Raw genomic sequence first — 21,530 nt, 5'->3', positions numbered from 1 at the left:
GTGTGCGCTGGGTCAAAAGCCCCACATGGCCGAGTTGCCTGAACTGCAGCCTGCCGCCTCTGGAAGCTTCTCTTCCTCTGGACCCCACTCCAAGCAGAAGCCTTGTGGATAACTTAGCCAATGGGTAGAAATAACACACCCAAATATGGAACACCATGTCTCTAACTTCCATAGGCCCACCAGTGCCATGCTCCATTTTTAGTGGTAGGGATTATGGTGTAGCAACTTGCCTTTCACTTTGGAGGAGAGAATATGACATGCCCCAGACCTCTAGTCCTCCAGAGACATCACAAGCTACCAGTCCCTGAATTTTTGTGACATTGACCTCCTCGCTCCAGCATGCATGTAACTTACCAGGGAATTTAGGGTGACTGCTACTTCCTGCTCAGCAAGTCTTATCGCATGGTATCATTAAGGTGGTGGACCAGCATGGTGCCCTGTGGGGTGGTGAGAAGATCAGGCTCTCTCACACTGACTTGTGGACCAAAGTGGCACCATGTCTCCAGGGACTAGTGTTAACATCAGGGTTAAGCTATCCCAAAGATCTGGATTTTTCCCTTTCTCCCCAGCACATTCACCCTAGTTAATTGTCCCAGTTCCCTCTGGGCTGGCTAGAAAGAAGATGTAGAGCAGGCGCTCGTGATGTTGCTTCAGGGTCCCAGCTCAAGGTCACTAGGCCTCCCTTGAATTCAAGGAACTTTCAGTCTGTGACTGAGCTGATTCTAGAAATCGAGCGACGGGCTTTGATTCTTATCAAGGTGACTCAGAATTACACAGCACTTGATAATCAGAATAGGCCAGAATCTGCTTAACAACCAGCACCTACCTGGCACCCACCATGTTCTAAGCCCTTTAGACCCATGACAGTTCATTTGGGCCTCATGTACCTCTATGTAGGTACACTTATAATCCTTATGTTATCCTACACATGAAGAAACTGAATGAACTAGAACAGAGAAGCATGGGATGGACCAGAACAGAAGGAATTAGCAGAGGAGAAGTAGCTTGAACCACTGCACAAGTCAAGGTGCTTCAACGTCAGCCCAGGTACAGGCCTGGCCAGGCCACTGTTAGTGAGGGTTACCTTGACCAGGAGTGACACAGGCAGTGAGCTAGTGGTAGGGAAGCTCACCACCTGCACAGAGCCCTGGGAATGCTCAGCAAATGACCCCCACCAAACTCCCACTGGCAGGAACTACCATCTACCAAACTGGGAAAGATGGGAGAAGGGGACAAGGTAGTGGGATGAGGAAGGAGAGAGAGGAGCTGAGGTAGGGATGGGAGAAAGGAGGCAAGAATTGCTCCCCACATTTTACCTCTGAGGGATCTGAGGGTCAGGGAGGACCCAAGACCTGCCTGGGTACCACAGCCTGGGAGAGTCAAGGTTTCCTAAATTAAAGCCCTGAGAATCCCTCCAGAATTTGGAATCTGGGATCCAGGCTTCAGAAAGGCTGCAGTTTCCAGAGGTGAACTGTAGTGGGTGGCTGTCCCTGGAGTGCCAGGGCCGGGCACCATTGGAAACCTACCAGGAAAGGCCCCATCCACTGGAGGAATTTCCCCATAGAATATGTCCCCTCTCTTGGGTTTGCCACGTCACTGAGCCCTTGAAAAGCTTTTGTAAATTAAATCTGGTGAATTGGACTTGGGTCCTGTGTCTAGCGGGAGCCAGAGATCCAGGACAGCAAGAAGAAGATGCAAGGCTGCTCCTGACCTTGCCTCAGAGGTCATGCAGCCTCACTTCCATCACACACGCTGGCATCAGGGAATCACACTGAAGCACATTTCCTTTTTCTGAACTGACATTTTTGAGCACTCACTAAGCGCCAGGCCCTCCAACTAGGCTCTCCAGGACTTATTAACTCTTCCAAATGGTCCTGCGATGCCCAGGAAGCAGTAAAATTTTCAGGACCGTGATGTGAAACTCAGAAGCCGCTCCATCAGGGTGGACACCCGTTTCCTTCTCTCCCTATCCTGGGACCCTTCCTTTCCTGGATCAAGGGACTTGGGAAGGGAAATCTGAGAGTTCCTTGATGATAATGGGTAATGGAATGACAGCAAAGGGAAGGATCATCTTGAGGGAAATGTCCCCCACTCTGCCTCCTTCAATTCTTGTGACAACCCGTATATCAAGTAAATATCTTTAGTTACATTTTACAGGTAAGGAAAACTGAGGCTCAGAGAGGTTAAGTAACTAGCCCAAGGACACATAGTTTGTTAAACTTCACAGAGTCTGGAATCCAACTTAGTCTGATTCCAAAGTCCACCATGCTCTCCTGCCTTCCATTATAAACTGATGCTCATTGGAATTACATTTCTGAAACTTGACTAAGGGAGAAATTCTATAATTTTTACTCTTTCCTTCCCAAATGTTATTATTCGTTAAAAATCTTTTGATTTGTTACCAGCTTTAACAAAGCCAGCTAAATAAACACTCCCTCCTGTCCTACAAGAAGCCGTCTCTGATTCCCCAGCACCCTGGGCTCACCCAACACAGCACCAGCCCACAGTCTTTAATCGCCTGTTGACCTGTCTGCTCCCCTTTGTAGAACAAAATCTATGTCAGGGGCATAGTAGGTGCCAGTGAATGTTTGAGGAAGGAGGAAGAGAGAAGGGAAAATTCTGGGGAAAGAATGTTTAAAACCCATAATAAGAATGAATACCATCTATTGAATGTGTACTCTGTGTCAGACACTGGTGTTCTACCACAGGCACAATCTCCGGTAAAGCATTCTCGGAGCTTCACCTTCAATTTGCATTAGAGCAGAATAGGGTTTAGAGAGGGTGTCTCCTGCCCAGGGCTGCATAGCAAGTAAATGACTCTACAGTCTGGGTTCTTAATCACCACTTTGCAACCATGGGGTCACTTCCCTGTGCTCTCATAGGAGCAGAGGAATTAATCAACAACGTTCGGCAAGAAATTCTAGATTGTGCCATTCCAGGTCCACTTGGCTTCTTTGGGGTAAAATACTCAGTCTTTTGGGATTTTTCACTCCCTTCCCTCCCTTCTGTAGGAAGAGGCAGGGTAGAGGGGAGGGTTTGGATAACCTCACGGTGGGGGAGGGTACTTCTGGTTCCAGTGTTGCCTCTGGCCTCTACAGCTGTGGCTGATGTTTACGCCTCATCTGTCCTCTGGGCTGGTCCCCTGGCATCCACTGCCCATGACTGCTCCTGGCCATAGCTTCCGCACCTTCTCCTCTGACCCCGGCTCTTCAAGTCCACGGTCTTCCTGGACATTTCTACAATACGTCCGGATCTCCTGGAGTCCCAGAAACTCTTGGTTGCCTTCCCTTCTCCATACCTCCATCCTGGAGGAGGCGGGCTCTGTGAGGCTGCCCTGCATGGCTAGAGAAACATCTTTTCCATCAGGGCTATTCAAAGTGTGGTCACCATCACCTGGGAACTTGTTAGAAATGCAGCATCTCAGGCCCCACCCAGGAGCTACTGAATCACAAACTCTGGGGCTGGGGCCCGCACAATGTGGGTCTATCCATAGTGGAACAAGCCCTCCAGGTGATTCTGATGCATGGTCAAATTTGAGAATCACTGCCCTACCTCATACCTTCCCTCCCCCGGGAACTCATAGTGAAAAGTCCATGCTCTAACTTGGCCAGATTCCAGGTCTTGACATGTAAAAGGAAGCTGGGGGCAAGGGGGCGGTTCAGAAAAACTCTTTAGCGCTCCCAAGTGTGTAGGTCTTTAAACTGAAATTGTGGATTCTGAAACTGTTATGTTTGTTCTACTCTTTCAAAATAGCCATTTAGAAAGTCAAAGCTGAGGATTGTCAGCTGCTGAATCTCTCTCCCCTAGAAGCCATAGATGCCTCAGTGTCAAGGGTGAGGAAGGGCAGGTAAATTGCTGGGAATTAAAAATTCATGGAATAGCTTTTCAAAAATCTTTCTTTTACTACATATACAATGTTTTTTCTTTTTCTTTTTTAAAGAATCAGTTATTTATTTATTTATTTAGGCTGCGTTGGGTCTTCGTTGCTGCGCACGGGCTTTCTCCAGTTGCAGAGAGCTGGGGCTACTCTTCGTTGCAGTGTGCTGGCTTCTCATCGCGGTGGTTTCTCTTGTTGCGGAGCACGGGCTCTAGGCACGCGGGCTTCAGTAGTTGTAGCACATGGGCTCAGTAGTTGTGGCTCTCTGGCTCTAGAGTGCAGGCTCCGCAGTTGTGGCGCACGGACTTAGTCGCTCCGCGGCATGTGGGATCTTCCCGGACCAGGGCTCGAACCCATGTCCCCTGCATTGGCAGGCAGATTCTTAACCACTGCACCACCAGGGAAGTCCCTACTATGTATTTTCAATTCCAGACTGATTTAACCTTCAGGTCAACCCTGAGAGGTCCCACAATATCCAGTTTACCCCCTGGTGCAGCCGTCAGCCCACAGACTCTGGAGCCAGTCACCTGAGCCCATCGGGAGGGTCCTCGTTTTCATCCATCCCTCTTCTCCATCCTCGCTGCGGTCATTGCCCATATTCTGGTCTCATCAGCCCAGACTAATCACTTACTAGGGTGCAGTCTTGGGCAAGTTTCTTAACCTTTTTGTGCCTCAGTTTCCTCATCTGTAAAATGAGGATTCCACATTCGATTTCAAAAACAATTTAGTGAGCACCTACAATATTCCAGGCACTGGAGATATGACAGTGAGGCAAACAAAAATCCCTGTCCTCATGGAGCTGACATTTTAGTGTGGGGATAAGAGTGTCTGGGCAGGGGAGGAAGGAGGGTTTTTAGTTTAAATAGGATGGCTAAAGAAGGTCCCACTAACAAGGTGACATTTGAGCAGAAATTTGAAGGAGAAAAATCCCTGGATAGCTGGGGAGTCGGCATTCAACTGACAGGAAGGGCAAGTACTGGAATGCCGAGGCAAATGGGGATTTGGAGAGTTGGAGATTAGACAAAGAAGTCAGTGTGGCCAGAATAGAGTGAGGGAGGAGAGCATGCAAGAAGTCTGATAAGGAGCTGGGAGAGAGGGATGAGGTCATGGAGGGATATAGCTGCTCTTGTCAGGACGAGGTCATAGAGGGATATAGCTGCTCTTGTCAGGACCTTGACTTTGATGCTAGGGAACTGGGGGCAGATTTTAGCAGAGGAGGGAACTGATGTGACTTTATAAGTTAAGGTCACACTGGCTGCTGTGTGAAGAATAGGCTGAAGGGGCTGGAGCAAGGCCAGAGGCAGGGAGACCAGTCAGAAATGGGGCCACTGCCATAACCCAGGCAAGAAAGAGTGGGACCCAGCCCAGCAGGCAGCAGAGGGGAGGTGAGAAGCCATCAGATTGAGGAAATGTGCTGAAGTCGGAATCGACAAGATTGGCAGCTAGATTGGATGTGAGGAGTGAGAGGAAGGGTGCCGGGGTGAGAGTCAGGTTGAGGGCAGAGGTAGACGAGGATGACTCCAAAGTTTTTAGCCTGAGCAATTGCAAGGATGAAATTGTCGTTGTTTATTGAGATGCGGAAAATGCAGAGAGGAGCAGGTTTGGGAAGATCCTTTTTTGACACGTGGAGGTTAAGATTCCTATTAGACATCCATAGAGCAGGTAATGCGCTGTTGGACATATAGGTCCAAGAGAGGGGAGGTGCGGGCCAGAGATAGACCTATGAAAGACTTTCACGTATAGGTTGTATTTCTAGAAGGTCATGAGAGCACCTGCTTTGTATGGGTGCTGTGGGGATTAAGTGAGTTAAAACTAAAGGTCAACATTGGGAACAGCACCTGGCATGTAGCAGGCACTCAGTAAAGCTTGGCTGATCGCCAGCATCATTTGGTGTCACTTGTACTCCCCAGCTAGCTTCCCAACGTGGCCTCCCTGCTTCCCACAGGGGCTGTCTCCATGCCATCCTCCACACTGCTGGTCAGAGCGATCTTCCTAAAGCCCGGATCTTACCACCCCTCCCTGCCCAAGCCTGCCATGGCTCCCTATTGCCTACAAGGAAAAGTGCAACAGCCAAAGGCCCCTCCAGGCCTTTCCTTACCCAGGCACTGCCACCCTCACCAGCCCCAATTTCTGCCACCACCCCCCACCTCCCACTTTGTCTTCCAGCCATAATAGGGAGCCCTTTGTTCACAGCTTGATGTCTTTGAACATGCAGCTGCCTCTGCCATGACTTGTCCAGCAGCAGATTCCAACTGATTCTCACATCCTCTACTACGAAGCCTCCCTCCCCACCCAGGGGGAGGCCTCCCTTCCTTGTGGCCCTGCCTCCTACCCTCACTGGTGTTCCTTGCCCTCAAGAAAGATTGTGTTCCTTACACACACACACACACACACACCTGCCCTGTTCCTTCCATCCCCATTCCTGCAGCGTTGAACTACAAGCCTGAGCTACAGAAAAGGGGCTCGAAGGAGGACAATTTTCCATGATGGGTTTTATTATTGTCACTATGTTTTAGATCAGCAAACAGAGGCCCAAAGAGGTGAAGTCACTTGTGCAGGTCACTCAGGCGGAAAACACTGTGGCCAGGAATGGCCTCCAGGCTTGTCTGATTCAAAGTCCTAGGCTCAAAAGCATATGCACACATGTCCCAGGCAACACTGAATTAACAGTCTCAGGGCACCTGGGGGGTGGGGGGGTGGGGTAGGTTCAGGGTCCCTTGGTCTGTCAACTGTTCCCTACTTGGGAAGGGATTTAGGGCTAGGGAGAGGGTTAAAGATTTAGGCTCAGAATAGGCCTTCACTTGTTTATTCAATAAATTCTCTCACTCATTCATTTACTCCCTCATTTTCTCATTCATTCATTCACTCACTCACTCATAATCAATTAATTGGTTCCACTTTCAATTTCTACTCCCAGCAGGCTCTGATCCTACCCTCTAAGAGCTCAGAGTCTGTGGAGAGCCTGGTCAGGGGACAAGATGGCACCTAAAGGGCCTGCAGTGAACCTTAAAAGGTAAGAGAAGTTTACCAGGTGGCCCTGGGAAAAGGACAACCCAGCCTGAGGCTGCAGCATGTGCAAAGGTCCAGAGGCTTGAAGTAGCTGCTGGAGAACTTCAGCAGACCTTCCAGATGTAGGGTGCCTGGGGGAGGGGATTGGAGGGTTGATGGGGGTTCATTGGGAGAGAAGGTTGAAGGCATGGGCAAGGGCCAAGGTCAAGATTAATCTGAGAGTTAAGTGTAGAGGAGGGTTAAAGTATGGGTTGGGAGGAGGGCTGGGTTTAAGATTAGAGTGAGCTTGAAATTGAATTATTTCTTTTTATCTGCCTTTCCAGAATGATTCCCTGTAATTTGTATCAGTGGTAAGGATGGTTATGATTAGGGCTGCCAAGAACCTAAAAATCAAGGATGGGCTTTAGGGTTGAGACTCCAGGTGCAGTAAAATCAAAGTACTGGAGGAAGCAAAGCCAACATTTGCTGGGCATGGAGTCTTCATTTTCCTGCTCCCTGAAGCATGGATGCACTGGCTGTGTAATATTGGACACAGTCAATTAACCCCTCTGGGCCTTCCAGTGCCCACCTATTAAACTGCTGGGCGGATTAGGATACTATGCTACGTTCTGAGCATCTTCTCTGGGCCAGGCACCCCCGGGGTCCAGATGTTCTCATCTGCTTCTGACAGTAGCCGGTGCTGCGCAGGAACGGAACCGCCTAGCCAACCACAGGCATCCAGTAGGTGCTCATCAAGGCTAGTCCTCTTCCCTTCCCTCCTTTCCCCAAAGAGCCGACTCCAGGAGCCCCTTCTTGGCCCGGGCGGCCCAGGAGTGCTGACAACTCTTCTGGAGGAATGAGCCTCGCCAGGGGTTGGGGCGCCCCCGGCCTCTGCCCCTCCGCGCGGCCAGGGGTTCCGAGCAGCCGCGGGTGTGGAGCCGCGCAATTACCCGAATTACAGCCCTGCCTCCGCGGCGGTGGCGAGCGCGGCTAAGCGGTCCCGAGCACGCCCCCAGCCCGGACCCGAGCGTGGGAACCTCCATGCCCTTAGCCTGGGCGGCGGCGGCGGCGGCGGCGTGGGGAGCCCGCCAGCCCGGGAGGCCGCGACGGCCGATAAGCCAGCGCGCAGCTCTCCCGCAGCTAATTAATGCGCGGAGCTGGGCGAGCTCGCGGCTCCTTTCAAGTGCGATCTCCGAGGGCCCCGCACCCCGTAATGCACATCCCCACACCTGAGCGGGGAGCGGCGGCGGGACCCCGGGCCGCGATTGGCTGGGAAAGCCGAGGAGCCAAGCTCTTGGGCGGGTTCCCACGCGCCATTCATCCATTCATTCATTCACGCGCCCACTCCCTCCCCACTCCTTCGTTCACTTAGTCACCAAACAGACGTTAGCGGAGTACCTTCTGCTATGGCTGCCTTTTCAGTAAAACGGGAATAATAATGTGTCTCACAGGAAGATTCTGAGGGTTAGGTTGTGCGTGGAGAGGAAAGGGACGGCTCGTTTATTAAGAATCTATTCTTCACCATCGCAAATACACACCAGCTCACTTAGTCCTCACAAACACCCAGAATGGGGTAAAACTCCGTTTTACCGACACACAGACGGAGGCACAGAGAGGCGGTGGGATTTGCGGAGGTCACACAGTAACAGGAGTGTTAGACGTCTGTCCTTCAAGGCATCTCCTAGGGCTCCACCACACAGTGGGTAGTACACAACCAAAGCCTGCGGTGCCAAATAAGAAAAATTACAGCAGCTGACGTTTCTGGAGCACTTCTTCTGTGCCAGGTCCTGTGCTAAGTGCTTTCTGTTCATTATCTCATTTAATCTTCGCAACAGCCTCAGACACTGGGTGTTCATATTTCATTCCCATGTTACAGATGAGGAAACTGAAGCTGAGAGAGTAAGTCACTTGCTCAAGGCCACGCAGCTGAAGTGGCTGAAGTGAGGTTTGAACCCACCAAACCCAGCAGGGACACCAAAGCTCTCCATTGTGGAGCTGAAATAGAGCAGCCCATCTTCTCCCTTGTCCTTTCTAACCTCAAGTTTAGGATGGGCAAAATCCACTGAATGCCTTCTCTGTGCCCAGCTGCCTCTCACCCCAGGGACCAGCTCAAAATACTCAGGGGACAGTTTAGAGGAGATCTGATGCTGAGGAAAAGGCATGAGATATATGCAAGCAACCTGAAAGTTTACACTCTCTGGGCCTCAGTTCCTCATCTATAAAATGGGCACAGCAGTCCCCATTCTGCCCCCCTCCCAGCACTGCTGCTCATTTGTTGTTCTTGAGTCCATTGATTGTGTTCATTCACTTAGGATACTTCTTGAGTGCCAACTACTGACTTCGTGCCAGGGCTAGAGTGATCAACGGTGCTGTTTGCCCAGGACTGAGGGGTTCCCCGGGCTGCAGGACTTGGAATGCTAAACTGAGATAGTTCTGGGCAAACCAGGACAGTTGGTCACCCTGCCTGTGCTGGGTGCTGGGGATTTGAGCCACATCAGAGCCTGGTCTGGTCCCTCTGAGAACTGGTAAGGCTCCTGCCCGTGGGGAGGGATGCCCCATGAGCTGTTGGCACTGGAACAGGATGAGGGTGAGGTGCCTTGGTGATGCACCGTGCTCACCTTTTTCCCAGTCCCCTGGCGCCAGGTGCAGGCAGATACACCAAAGCAATCCTACCCATTGCCTGGCTGGGAAAGCCAAGGCTGAAAGCCTAGCGGTGGCTTTCCCACAGCAGCTGCCATGAGTCAGCGCCCAGGGGCAGGGGTGTCAATCTCACCTCTCTCTACCCACCCCTTCACTGTATGACCTTGAACAAACCACTCTACCTCTCCGAGCTGCTTCCCATCCTCACCTTGGGGTGGGGCGTGGGGGTGACGGGGGTGGTGACTCTTACAGGAGACTCTTCTAGGTACCCTCTACTTCACCAGGAGCTCCCAGTGAAGCAGGCCTCCTCACAGGCGGGGGTGCCTGCCAAGAACTTGGTCACTGCTGGGTTCTTGGCAGTAGCCAGGTGAGGATGTCCCAGAAAGAACCTAGAAAGATTGGCCTTTGAAACAGACAGAATGGACCTTAACCCCAGCAGGTCACTGGGATTCTCTGAGATTCATTTTCCTCACCTAAAGGGGCAGAAATATCGCCTACCTCCCACCATTGGTGTTGTGAATGAGATTCTGATGATGAGGTGCTCAGGGCACACCAGTTCCCTTCCTGCCCCCTTTACTGGTCCCTGTACTCCCTGGCCCAAATGGTCTGGACTCAAACTAATGTCTTCTTTTATTTATTTATTTATTTAGGTTGCTCCAGGTCTTAGTTGAGGCAGGCGGGCTCCTTAGTTGTGGCAGGTGAAATCTTAGTTGCGGCATGCATGTGGGATATAGTTCCCTGACCAGGGATTGAACCCAGGGCCCCCTGCATTGGGAGTGCAGAGTCTTAACCACTGTGCCACCAGGGAAGTCCCCCTAATGTCCCCTTCTTCTGCTTCCCTCTTTCCCCTCCATCCACTGGGTACCCACCATATGCTGGTCTTCTTAGGACCTCAGGTGGGGCAGACATATAAAAAATGGAGTCTCCCTTCTTTCATGGGAAGTCATGGCAACTCCTAGGACCCCAGGTGGCGGGAGGAGAAAGAATAACAGCGGCTATTGCCCCTGGGAAAACAGGAGACAAGCTCCCTCACACCTCCCCTCTTTCCGACTTCACCCTCTGCCTGAAAGCTCTTTCCCTTCACGCCCTGCCCCCATCATCCCCACCCCCCACCGAGTTCCACTGCTCCTCTGCCCCAGGTAGAGTTAACTGCTCTTTTCCCCAGGAAGTCTGACCTTTGTTTCTGTTTTTGTTTAATTTATTGTATTGAAGTATAGTTGATTTACAATGTTGGATTAATTTCTGCTGTACAGCAAAGTGATTCAGTTATACATACATATATCAATATATATCCTTTTTCATATTTTTTTCCATTATGGTTTATTACAGGATATTGAATATAGTTCTCTGTGCTATACAGTGGGACCTTGTTGTCTATCCACTCTACATATAATAGTTTGCATCTGCTAACCCCAGACCATGCTTCCTCCCCCACCCCACTCCCCCTTGGCAACCACAAGCCTGTTCTCTATGTCTATGAATTTGTTTCTGCTTTGTTGATAAGTTCATTTGTGTCATATTTTAGATTCCATATATAAGTGATAACATGTGGTGTTTGTCTTTCTCTTTCTGACTTACTTCACTTAGTATGATAATCTGTAGGTCCATCCTTGTTGCTGCAAGTGGCATTATTTTATTCTTTTTTATGGCTAAGTAGTATTCCATTTTGTGTGTGTACATGCATACATACACACACACACACACACACACATATATATACACATATACATACATAACGTATCGTCTTTATCATTCATCTGTCAATGGACATTTAGGTTGTTTCCATGTCTTGGCTATTGTGAATGGTACTGCTATGAACAGAGGGGTGCATGTATCTTTTTGAATTATAATTTTGTCTGGATATATGCCCAGGAGTGAGATTCCTGGATCATATGGCAACTCTATTTTTAGTTTTGTGAGGGACCTCCACACCGTTTTCCATAGTGGTTGCACCAATTTACATTCCCATGACCTATCTCTTATCTGCAACCAAGCACAGGGTCTAACTTGTTGAAGGCAGCAATATGTATGAAAAGAAAAGAGAAGAATCAGAAGGGAGGACGTGGGCCTGAGTTTATGTTCAGGTTTGAGGGGTCATGAAAGGAATTCCTGCCCACTCTGTGCCCAGACGTTCCCTCCAGAACGGGAGAAGGTGGCGGAGGAGAGGATGTTTTCCTCTTTCCAGGGTCTTCCCGCCTCACCTCTTGCCCCTCTTTTACACCTTGATGGAGCCTGTCAGCAAAGCATCTCCACTGGCAGGGGGCTGATGGGATAGGGGAGTTATCTGACCCTGGGACACAGACACCCAGGTGTGGACTTCAGCTTTGCTAGGGGCCGTAGGTCACCTTGAGGAAAGTCATTTCCTTATTTGTGACAGGTGTGACTGGATGACCTTGAAATCCTTCCAAAGGCAATCTTAGGATACAAAAATTCTGAGACTTCCAGGTCTTCGCATCCAGAATCCATGGTGTAAAACTGCTCTGTCTGATGTGGTAGCCACTGGCCACACGAGGCTACTGAGCATTTGGTGTGTGGCTCATCCAAATTGTGCTGTAAGCATAAAGTAGAGCAGATTTCAAAGATTTCATATGAAAAGTGTGAAATACCTCACTAATTTTTATACTGGTGACATGTTAACAATGTAATTTTGGATGTATTGGGTTAAATGAAATTTGCTATTAAAATTCATTTCACTTGTTTCTGTTTTCTTTTTTTAAAAAGGTGGCTACTAGAACATTTACAATTTCACACATGACTCACACTGTATTTCTATGACACAACTCTGGATAAACAGCTGGTGGTCACAGCTAAGCCAAGATTTCCTCCCTGGGCACCAATCGGCTGTGAAGTTGCTGGGGTATATTCCCAGGAGGGAAGAATCAGACCCTGCTACCTGATGAGACAGCGCTGTTTCCTCCCCAAATGGAAGGTACCTCAAGTCTCCTGTTCTCCCTTGAACAGCTGTTTTCTGGGAAAGTGAAGAGCCCAGCCCATCTTCCAATGGTGTGCTCGCTCCACAAGGAAGACAGAATTAAGACATGAGTGGGAGGGCTTCCCTGGTGGCGCAGTAGTTAAGAATCCGCCTGCCGATGCACGGGACACGGGTTCAAGCCCTGGTTCCAGAAGATCCCACATGCCGCGGAACAACTGAGTCCGCGAGCCACAACTACTGAGCCCACGTGCACTTAGAGCCCGTGCTCCGCAACAAGAGAAGCCACTACAATGAGAAGTCCACACACGGCAAAAAAGAGTAGCCCTGCTTGCCACAACTAGAGAAAGCCTGCGCACAGCAACGAAGACCCAGTGCAGCCAAAAATAAATTTAAAACAAAAAAGACATGACTGGGAAATTCCTTTTCAGGCTGGCTTCCAGCCCAGCAAAAGCCAGGCCGACCCACCCTGAGGAAACCCCAGCTGCCTCTTCCTGCCTGGCCCAGCTTTTTCCCCTAACTCAGAGCCAGGCTCCGGGGGGAGCGCCCTATCCCATAGTCTCCAGACAGGCTAGGGATTCAAGGGGACACATGACTCTCCCCCAGGGAATTTACACACCAGCCAAGGAGGCGGGTCACACCCACAGGGTAACTGGAGATGATCACAGCAGCCTCCATCTGCTGGAAAACAGCAGATCTTTACAGAGATATGGGCAGATATAGGCCCTGTTTCTCCAGCCCCACTCCCACCAATATTCCGCTCCACATTTTGAGAAGGAAATTTAGAACAGGACACAGTGGTTAAGAGTGAAACCTTAGCACTCCTTCAGGGATAAAGCCCAATTTGGCCAGGTGCTTGCTGTGTGACTTTCAGCAACCTCCCTGGACCTCAGTTTCCTCATCTATGTAATGGGAACACTCCTAGTACATACCTTGCAGGGTTGTTGTAAGAACTGAATGAAATAATGCATGTGTGGGGCCTGACAGAGAAAAGGCTCATAAAACATTGGCTACTGTTACTATTATTAATAAAAACAGAATCCTTCCTCATTCATGGACTTCTTTTCATAAAATCAGCCAAATCAAGGCTGCCATAGGGGCTTCTCAGGGACTCTAAGAACCAGTTGTTGGAACGACACAGTTTTGACTGGAAAGGGGTTTTGCAGGGTGTCTGGTCCAGTCCTTCTTAAAGACCAGGCACACGAATCTGAGACAGTTTGAACGTCCCCTCTGCTGAGCGTTGGCCGGCCAAGTCCTCAAGCAGCATAGACTGGGGTGGCAGCAGGGCGAGAAGGACCCTGGCCCTCAGGCAACCCCTTCCTGTGCTCCCCCTACCCCTACCCCCAGACAGCAGGGTCCGGCGGGGTGGAGTGACGCTGAAGGGAAAAGGGGCTGAAGAAACCCAGAAGCTATTTTTTCCTTAATTCCTCTCAGTTCACCTGCAAGATGAAATCACTGGAAGCGTATTGCTTCCAGTTCCCTCAATATTCCCACTTAAAACAAGATTTTCAACAATAAGTGGAACATTTTAAGTCCCCAAACGAGTCTTTGTCTTGGCAATTCCAGATCCTCAAACAGAAAAACTCGTATCAAGAAAACAATCATATTAGCACATAATCATGTTGGACAAAGTGTTAGGCCCTAATTTTTCTGCCTACAGATTGGTTTTTAATAAGTCCTTTGTTGGTCGTGTTTATGCAAATGTGTCAACTGCTCATCCTTGAAAGAAAACAATAGTTTATTCTGAGATTATGTCTGTTTGGATTTTTTGGTGTTGAAATGGCTTCCCTCTTATGAAGTAGTGAAGTAGGGGGCTGGTAGTTGCTATTGGTTTGTTTGGCTGGCTAGTTGGGCTGTTTTATGTCCTGACTTGGCGAAATAAAAAATTAGCAGCCTTTCAGCACTTGCTGTAATTTGGAAGGGGATGGTTTACTGATCCAAAGATCTGGGAACCACTGAGCAAGTCCAGCTTCCCACCCCCAAGCGCCTTCCTCTTGTCCTGCCCAGGCTGTACCCTCCGGGGTGCAGGGAAGAGAGAGGGACAGCGGGAATCCTCGAAACCCATTCCCCTGACAATGGGGCTCCTCCAACTCCTGGCAACGAGGCACTCACATTTCCAGAAGCTACCGTACTACCCTCAGACACCTCTGACTCTACAGAAGTTCCTTCCACTAAACTGGAACTTACTTCCCAGTAGTCCTAGGTTCATTTTCAGAGGTCACCCAGAATGTTCCACTCTCACTACCTAGAAAACAGCCATTTCGAGACCTGAAGACAGTGTGATTAAGGCCTCCTGGAGGCTTCCCTTCTTTGGGCCAAGTCTTCCAGTTCCTTCCTTGGAGGGCCTCCACCTTGCCCACCCCTCAATCCTTTGGATCTCCTCAGGAGCTCAATCTGAGAGGCGAGCAGTGTGGTTGATAAGGGTGTGGGCTCCGGAGTCAGACAGTCTTGGTATGAATCCTGGCTACACCTCCTTCTGGCTTTGTGACCTTGGACAAGTTACTCCAGCTCTCTGTGCCTCAGTTTTCAGCTCCCTCTCCTCAAAACAGATATAACAGCTCAGATAGGATTGTCCTGCCCTAGAATAGTGCTTGGCCCCCGCCCTGTGCTCAGTATGTGTCATCTGGATGTGCTTTGTGATCTGGCCCTCCCCAATCCATCACTGGGTGGGGGCGGGGCTTGACCCAAGCTGAGCCACCTGGTCTTTTCCCAGGGACTTGCAGACTCAGGGAAAGGAGTCAGTTTTTCTCCATGAGCTAAAGACACAAAGTATAAAACTCAGCTATATTTTCTACACCATGAAGAAAATCACTGTGCTGTGAAAGAGAAAAAAGGTAACGTTTAGAAAAAACCAAAGACAGGAGACAGAGAGAGAGAGGGCTAGTTCCAGTTGCTCCTAAGACCAGCTGCATCCCAGCCCTTCCTACAACTTCAGTGTCTGTCTCAGTAACTTAGTAACTTACCTAGTAATTTAACAACTACCTCAAAACTTAGGGCTTAAAACAGCAACCATTTATTAGCTCTTGATTCTATATGCTGGGCTGGGCTCTGCTGGCATCTCCTGGGCCCATTCATGCCATTGCTGTCAGCTGGTAGCTTGACCTGCTTGGTCCAGGATGACCTGAAGGTGAGCTAGCATTTACTAAATGTCTGCCATATACCAGGCACTGTGAGAAATACCAGAGTGGAGAAAATCAATATTCACTGAGCTCCTACCTTGTGTTAGGCCCGTGATGGAATTTTAGATATATTATCCCACTAAACCCTCCTGACCGCATGGTCACATAGTTATTATTACCACCCCCATTTCACAGATGAGGAAACTGAGGCTCAGAGAGGAGGAATAACTTGCCTAAGATTTCAATACCCAGAGGGGCAGACATGGAATTCAAACCAAATACTCCTGACTCTCTGCAGAGCCCACGCTCTTGCACTGCACCATACTGGCCCTTCCCCCATCACAGAGTAAAACTGGGCCCTACCCTCATGCTGCTTTAAGTGTCATCGAGGGCGTCGAGTGGACACAATGTCCAACAGTGTAAGATTCAATGCCGTTAATACAGCAAAAGTGCCCCCATACCTTTTTTGTGCTAGGCACCACGTTAGGTACAGGGATGTGGAAATGACTCAGACACAGGATGCAGCGGCAGCAGTGTGGAGAAGGAAGTGATTAATCACACCTGCTTTGGGTTCAGCAGTGGCTCTTTATCAGCCTGATTCTTAAGGGATGGGCGATGCTGGTAAGGAAGTGCCACTCAGGCTAAACTCCCCTTCCCACAGATGTGCAGGGTCTCAGGGTCCCACTGACACAGCAATCACAGGTCAAGGTCATCCTCAGGGGGAGGGTCCAGGGCTCTGTGGCCATCCTTTGATCCTGGCTACAAAGCTTGGTACAGGCCGCGTGTTCACAGGATATCTGTGGATGCCAGGTCAGAAGTAACAGGTTCCAGGGTTAGGGGACACCCTTGCCACCTTCGAAGCAGCTTGGGAACTCCTGAGCCCAAGGAAGCAATTTCTGCCAGCCCAGAATTGGGATGCTCAAAGATGCAGCATCCACGTGCCCAGAGCCCTGTGCCCAGTGGGCAGGCATGAGCAGGGGAAGGAACCTGACCTAGGAATGAGCCAGACCCCGCAATGAATTCTAGCTGTGCCAGTTTCCGGCTGTGTTCTAGAAATAATAAGCTGGTGATTATAATAATAATATAAATAAATAATAATTGTTATATTATAATAAATAATAATAATATAAATAAATAATAATAACAAGCTGGCGACTACCCTTCCTGAGTATTCTTCTCATTATCTGTAAAATGGGGACAAAACTCCCCATCTGACCCAACACTTTTTATGTTTCTCGAGCTAGCTTAAGCAAAATCAGGACTGTCTCAGGAGACCAGGGCACCTCCTGAAACCCCAAGGCAGAAGGGCACGTGAGCCTGACAGTCCCCCTGTAAAGCCACCAGAAATTCAGGCAAGACTCCCTCCCCATCTCGCCTCTCATTTCTCTACCCTCTGTGCTTGCTTCATTTTTCTCCCTCTGCAGATGGGTTTCCTCCATTTATCTGGTGCCTGTAGCCAAAGCTGGCTGCCCGCAGAGCTCACTCAGACGTTTATGTGTGACGGTGCCAACCTCATTCAGTCTGGCTGCTGTCTTCAAGTCCCAATTCCAAACTACTGGGAGAAAGAATCTGGTCCAGCTGGGCCTAAGCTCCACCGCTCTGGTCTATGGCATAGGGGGCTCTGTCCAGCAAAGGTGGGTCATATAGCATAACGGGGACCCCCATGGGTAAAATGAGGAAGGGGTCACTTCTCAGAGGAGTGTCCCCCCAAGGGTTATTGTGAGGATTAAATAGGACAATGGACCTCAGCCCCCAGCACCTAATAGGCATGCACGTCAAGGGAGGGTCTTAGGTCAGATCCCCTAGAAGCTGAGCTCTCAGGAGAAGAGGAGTGAGGAAAAGAAAGGGGGGCTCACAGAAAGCTGGAGTTCCAACCTGACTCACGGGGAGCGCTGGGGCCATTGCCCTACAGAGTCAGTGTCACATTGAGGCAAGGAGACTTGTCTATTGTACCCTCATCAGTCAGTCCCTAGGACTGGTGGGGGCTGGAGTGAGGGAAGAGGAGGCTTCCGTTTGACTGAGGGCAACTCTCAAGAGAAGCAGGCCGCTGTGCTATTAGCAGCAATATCCCGGCAGGTGGCAGGCAGGTGCGCTAGCCAGGAAAGGGGATCCACGCGGGGTGCCAACAGCATCCATTACAGGGAGTCTCACGCAAATATACATGGGCACTAGATGACTCTTGCCTTTACTTCTCCCTTTTGTGTGTTTAAGAGTAACAGTAAATTATATTTTGAATATGTGTTTTTTCCAAAATGTATGATTATTCATACACTGTATGTTACTACATATAGTACATACAAATATACCTATTATTATAAAGATTGAACATGCAAAAATGTACATGTAATAAGTTCCACAGGGGATCCTTAAGGACTACACGTGATTTTTGCCTTACATGTTGATTTTAGAACTTAATGGCCCCGCCCCTATTAAATTTGACTCCGCTGTCAGTGGTTGAGCTCCCCCTGCTACCAGTCCGCCTCTTCCACAGGGTCACAGGACTCTGGTCCTGTTGGGGCACCTCCTGGCTCCAGCAACTTCCCATCCCACTTGAAACACACCCAAGCCCTTGACTCAGCTCCTCAGCTGACCTGGCCCTCGCCTACCTCTCTGATCGCTGACGCTTGGCTCACCAGCGTCCAGCCTCAGGGCCTTTGTTCAGTTCCTCAAATGCACCAGCTGTTTCCCACCTGAGCCTTTCCATGTGCTGCTTCTTTGCCCAGAACATCTTTCCTCTGTTCTTTGCAGAGTTGGCTCCTCCTCTTTATCAGGTTCAACCTAATGTCCCCCGTCCAAGAGGCAGGCCCTGACCCCTCTTCCTAAAGTAGAATCACCCTGCTTGTCCTCTCCTAGTCCTTGACAGTCTGTAATCATTTTGTTTTATCACTTGGTTCTTGTCTCTCCTGTCACTAAATTGTAAGCTCTATGAGGCCAGGAAGTACCTGGCACACAGTAGGAACTCAGTATTTGTTGAATGAAGGAATGAATGAGTGTGTGGCCGTGCCCCAGCGGTTTACCTCAAATCCATCCTGTCCATTTCCACTGGCAAGAGAGAGAGAAAGTACCAACAGGAGGATCACCATTCCCCTGCTCAGAGCCCTTCTATGGCCCTTCCCTGCACACAGAGCTGCTGACAATCCCTTGCTTAAGCAGGCAAACACAGGACAGAAGTTAAAAGACCCAGGTTCAAGTCTCACCCTTGGCACTTGCTAGCTGTGCAACAGTAGCCAAACTGATTCCCCTCTCTCTGTCTCAGTTCCTTTCTATGTGAAACACCTCCTGCCTTTTCTCTTTCTTGGGTTGTTGTGAGAAGACATAGAAACCTCTGCACAGATGACTCTCAGTATTATGAGTGCTGACTTTCAAGGGCCTTCATCATTCAGGTCTGATCTCTCCCTGTCCAGATACAAATGACCATTATTCTGGCCCCTCCCAGCCACCTGGTACTTCCTGAACTTCACTGTGTACATTCACGCTTTGGTGTTTCCATTCAAAAGCTGTGCTCTTTGTCAAGAAAGTCCGTTTCCCTGCCTTCTCCATCTGTCCAGATCCAGCCCATACGAGAAGGCTCACGCCTCCGTGACATCTTCCCCCACCTCACAGATCACTGCATCTTTGATGTTTGCTTTACAGCTGGGACCGTCTCCCTCCTGCACTCCAAGTTCCTTTCCCTGGTCCAAACTGCTAATCCCCAAATCACACTGCACTATTTTGTACAGACCAGGCCCTGTACTGGGCAATGGGGCTTCAAAGTGGAGGGAGACCCCCATCTCTACTGTAGAGGAGCACCACCAAGTGGGATCAGAAGGACCAAACAGCCCTTGATAACTGATTTGCAGGCTAAGAGAGCATAGACGTCAGGTTCACTTGCACTAAAGTCAGATACACCTGACTCTGAATCTCAGGATGCCTGGTACAGAACCCTAACTACAATGGCTTAACTAAATAGCGCCTTTTTTTTTCAAATAGTAAGAAGACCAAAGTAGGGCTTTCAGGACTGCTACAGAGACTCCATAGTACATGGAGGGCCCAGGCTCCTCCTAGACTCCACTCTGCCATCCTTAGCATATGCCATCATGTTTCTTCTTTGTACCAGTCTTCTCATCTATAAAATGGGAATAACTACCTTCTGTATAGGGTTGTTGTAAAAATTAAGTGAGCTGATATACGTAAAGAGCTTAGAACAGAATCTGGCACACGTTAAGTGCTCTATAAATGTTAGTTGTTGTGGTGGTTGTCATTGTTGTTATATCCTCATGCTGAAAAAATGGCTGCTGCCCCTCTAGGCATCACATCCTCATCCCTGGCAGGAAAGGATGAAAGGCAAAGCACAAAAAGTGAGCGCTGGCTGAATCCATCTGTTTTTTCTTTTCCAATGGAGATAAAATTCATATCACACAAAATTAACCATTTAAAAGTGAACAGTTCAGTGGCATTTAATATACTCACCATGTAGTAGACCACCAACTACCTAGTTCCAAGGAAACCTTGTACCCATTGAGCAGTTGCTGCCTAGCCTCTGGCGACCACCAATCTTCATTTTGTCTCTGTGGCTTTACCTCGTCTGCATAATTCCATCTTTTTTTTTTTTTTTTTTTTTTTGCTGTACGCGGGCCTCTCACCGCTGTGGCCTCTCCCACTGCGGAGCACAGGCTCCGGACGCGCAGGCTCAGCGGCCATGGCTCACGGGTCCAGCCGCTCCGCGGCATGTGGGACCCTCCCGGACCGGGGCACGAACCCGTGTCCCCTGCATCGGCAGGCAGACTCCCAACCACTGTGCCACCAGGGAAGTCCTCCATCTATTTTTAAAGAGCTTTCCAGGAGGCCCCACCCAGCCTCTTCTGCTTATAACTCATTGGCCGGGAATGTGTCTGATTTTTGACTGGGCACATTGCTGCTCTCATCAAAATCAGCACTCTGTCATTTCATATTCTAATACTTACTGAGCACCTACAATCATATTTTATTGATCCTCAGACCAATGAATTCTTTTTGCACCTTAATTTTTCCAATATAAGAATCGTCTTATAATGATAACACAGTCGGCCTTCTATATCCGCTAGTTCCACATCTGCGGGTTCTGCATGTTTGGATTCAACGAACAACAGACTGAAAATAATTTTCTTTTAATTAATTAATTATTTTTTATTTTAATTTATTATTTTTTATTTATTTATTTTTGGCTGTGTTGGGTCTTCGTTTCTGTGCGAGGGCTTTCTCTAGTTGCCGTGAACGGGGGCCACTCTTCATCGCGGTGCGCGGGCCTCTCACTGTCGCGGCCTCTCTTGTTGCCGAGCACAGGCTCCAGACGCGCAGGCTCAGTAGTTGTGGAGCACGGGCCTAGCTGTTCCGCAGCATGTGGGATCTTCCCAGACCAAGGCTCGAACCCGTGTCCCCTGCATTGGCAGGCAGACTCTCAACCACTGCGCCACCAGGGAAGCCCGAAAATACTTTTTTAAAAGATTCCAGAAAGTTCCAAAAAGCAAAACTTGAATTTGCCACATGCTGGCAAATATTGACATTGTATTTACAATGATTTACATTGTATTAGGTATTGTAAGCAATCTCTGATGATTTAAAGTATATGGGAGGATGTGCGTAGCTTATACACAAATACTAAACCATTTTATATAAGGTCTTGAGCATCTGCAGATTTTGGTATTCACGGGGGTCCTGGAACCAATCCCCACGTGGATATGAAGGGATGACTGTATCACATTTTTTAATGAAATATAATGTCAGGCACTCTTCTAGGTGCTGGGGATAAATCGATAAATGAGACAGACAAAATCCCTGCCTGTGTAGAGCTGGCATTCTAGTGGTGAGGGGATAAACAATTAAATGTAATAAATAAGAGTATTATTTAATGTGTTAGAAGATGATAACTGCTTAGAAAAAATTACAACTAGAGCAAAATCAGGCCCATTTGGTAGATGGACAAGGAACTGGTTGAGGTAATAATGTATTAGTTATCTAT

This window comes from Phocoena phocoena, chromosome 1 (genome assembly GCF_963924675.1).
Source record: "Phocoena phocoena chromosome 1, mPhoPho1.1, whole genome shotgun sequence".
In the NCBI taxonomy this organism is placed as follows: Eukaryota; Metazoa; Chordata; class Mammalia; order Artiodactyla; family Phocoenidae; genus Phocoena; species Phocoena phocoena.
Note: the sequence above shows the minus strand (reverse complement) of the source record.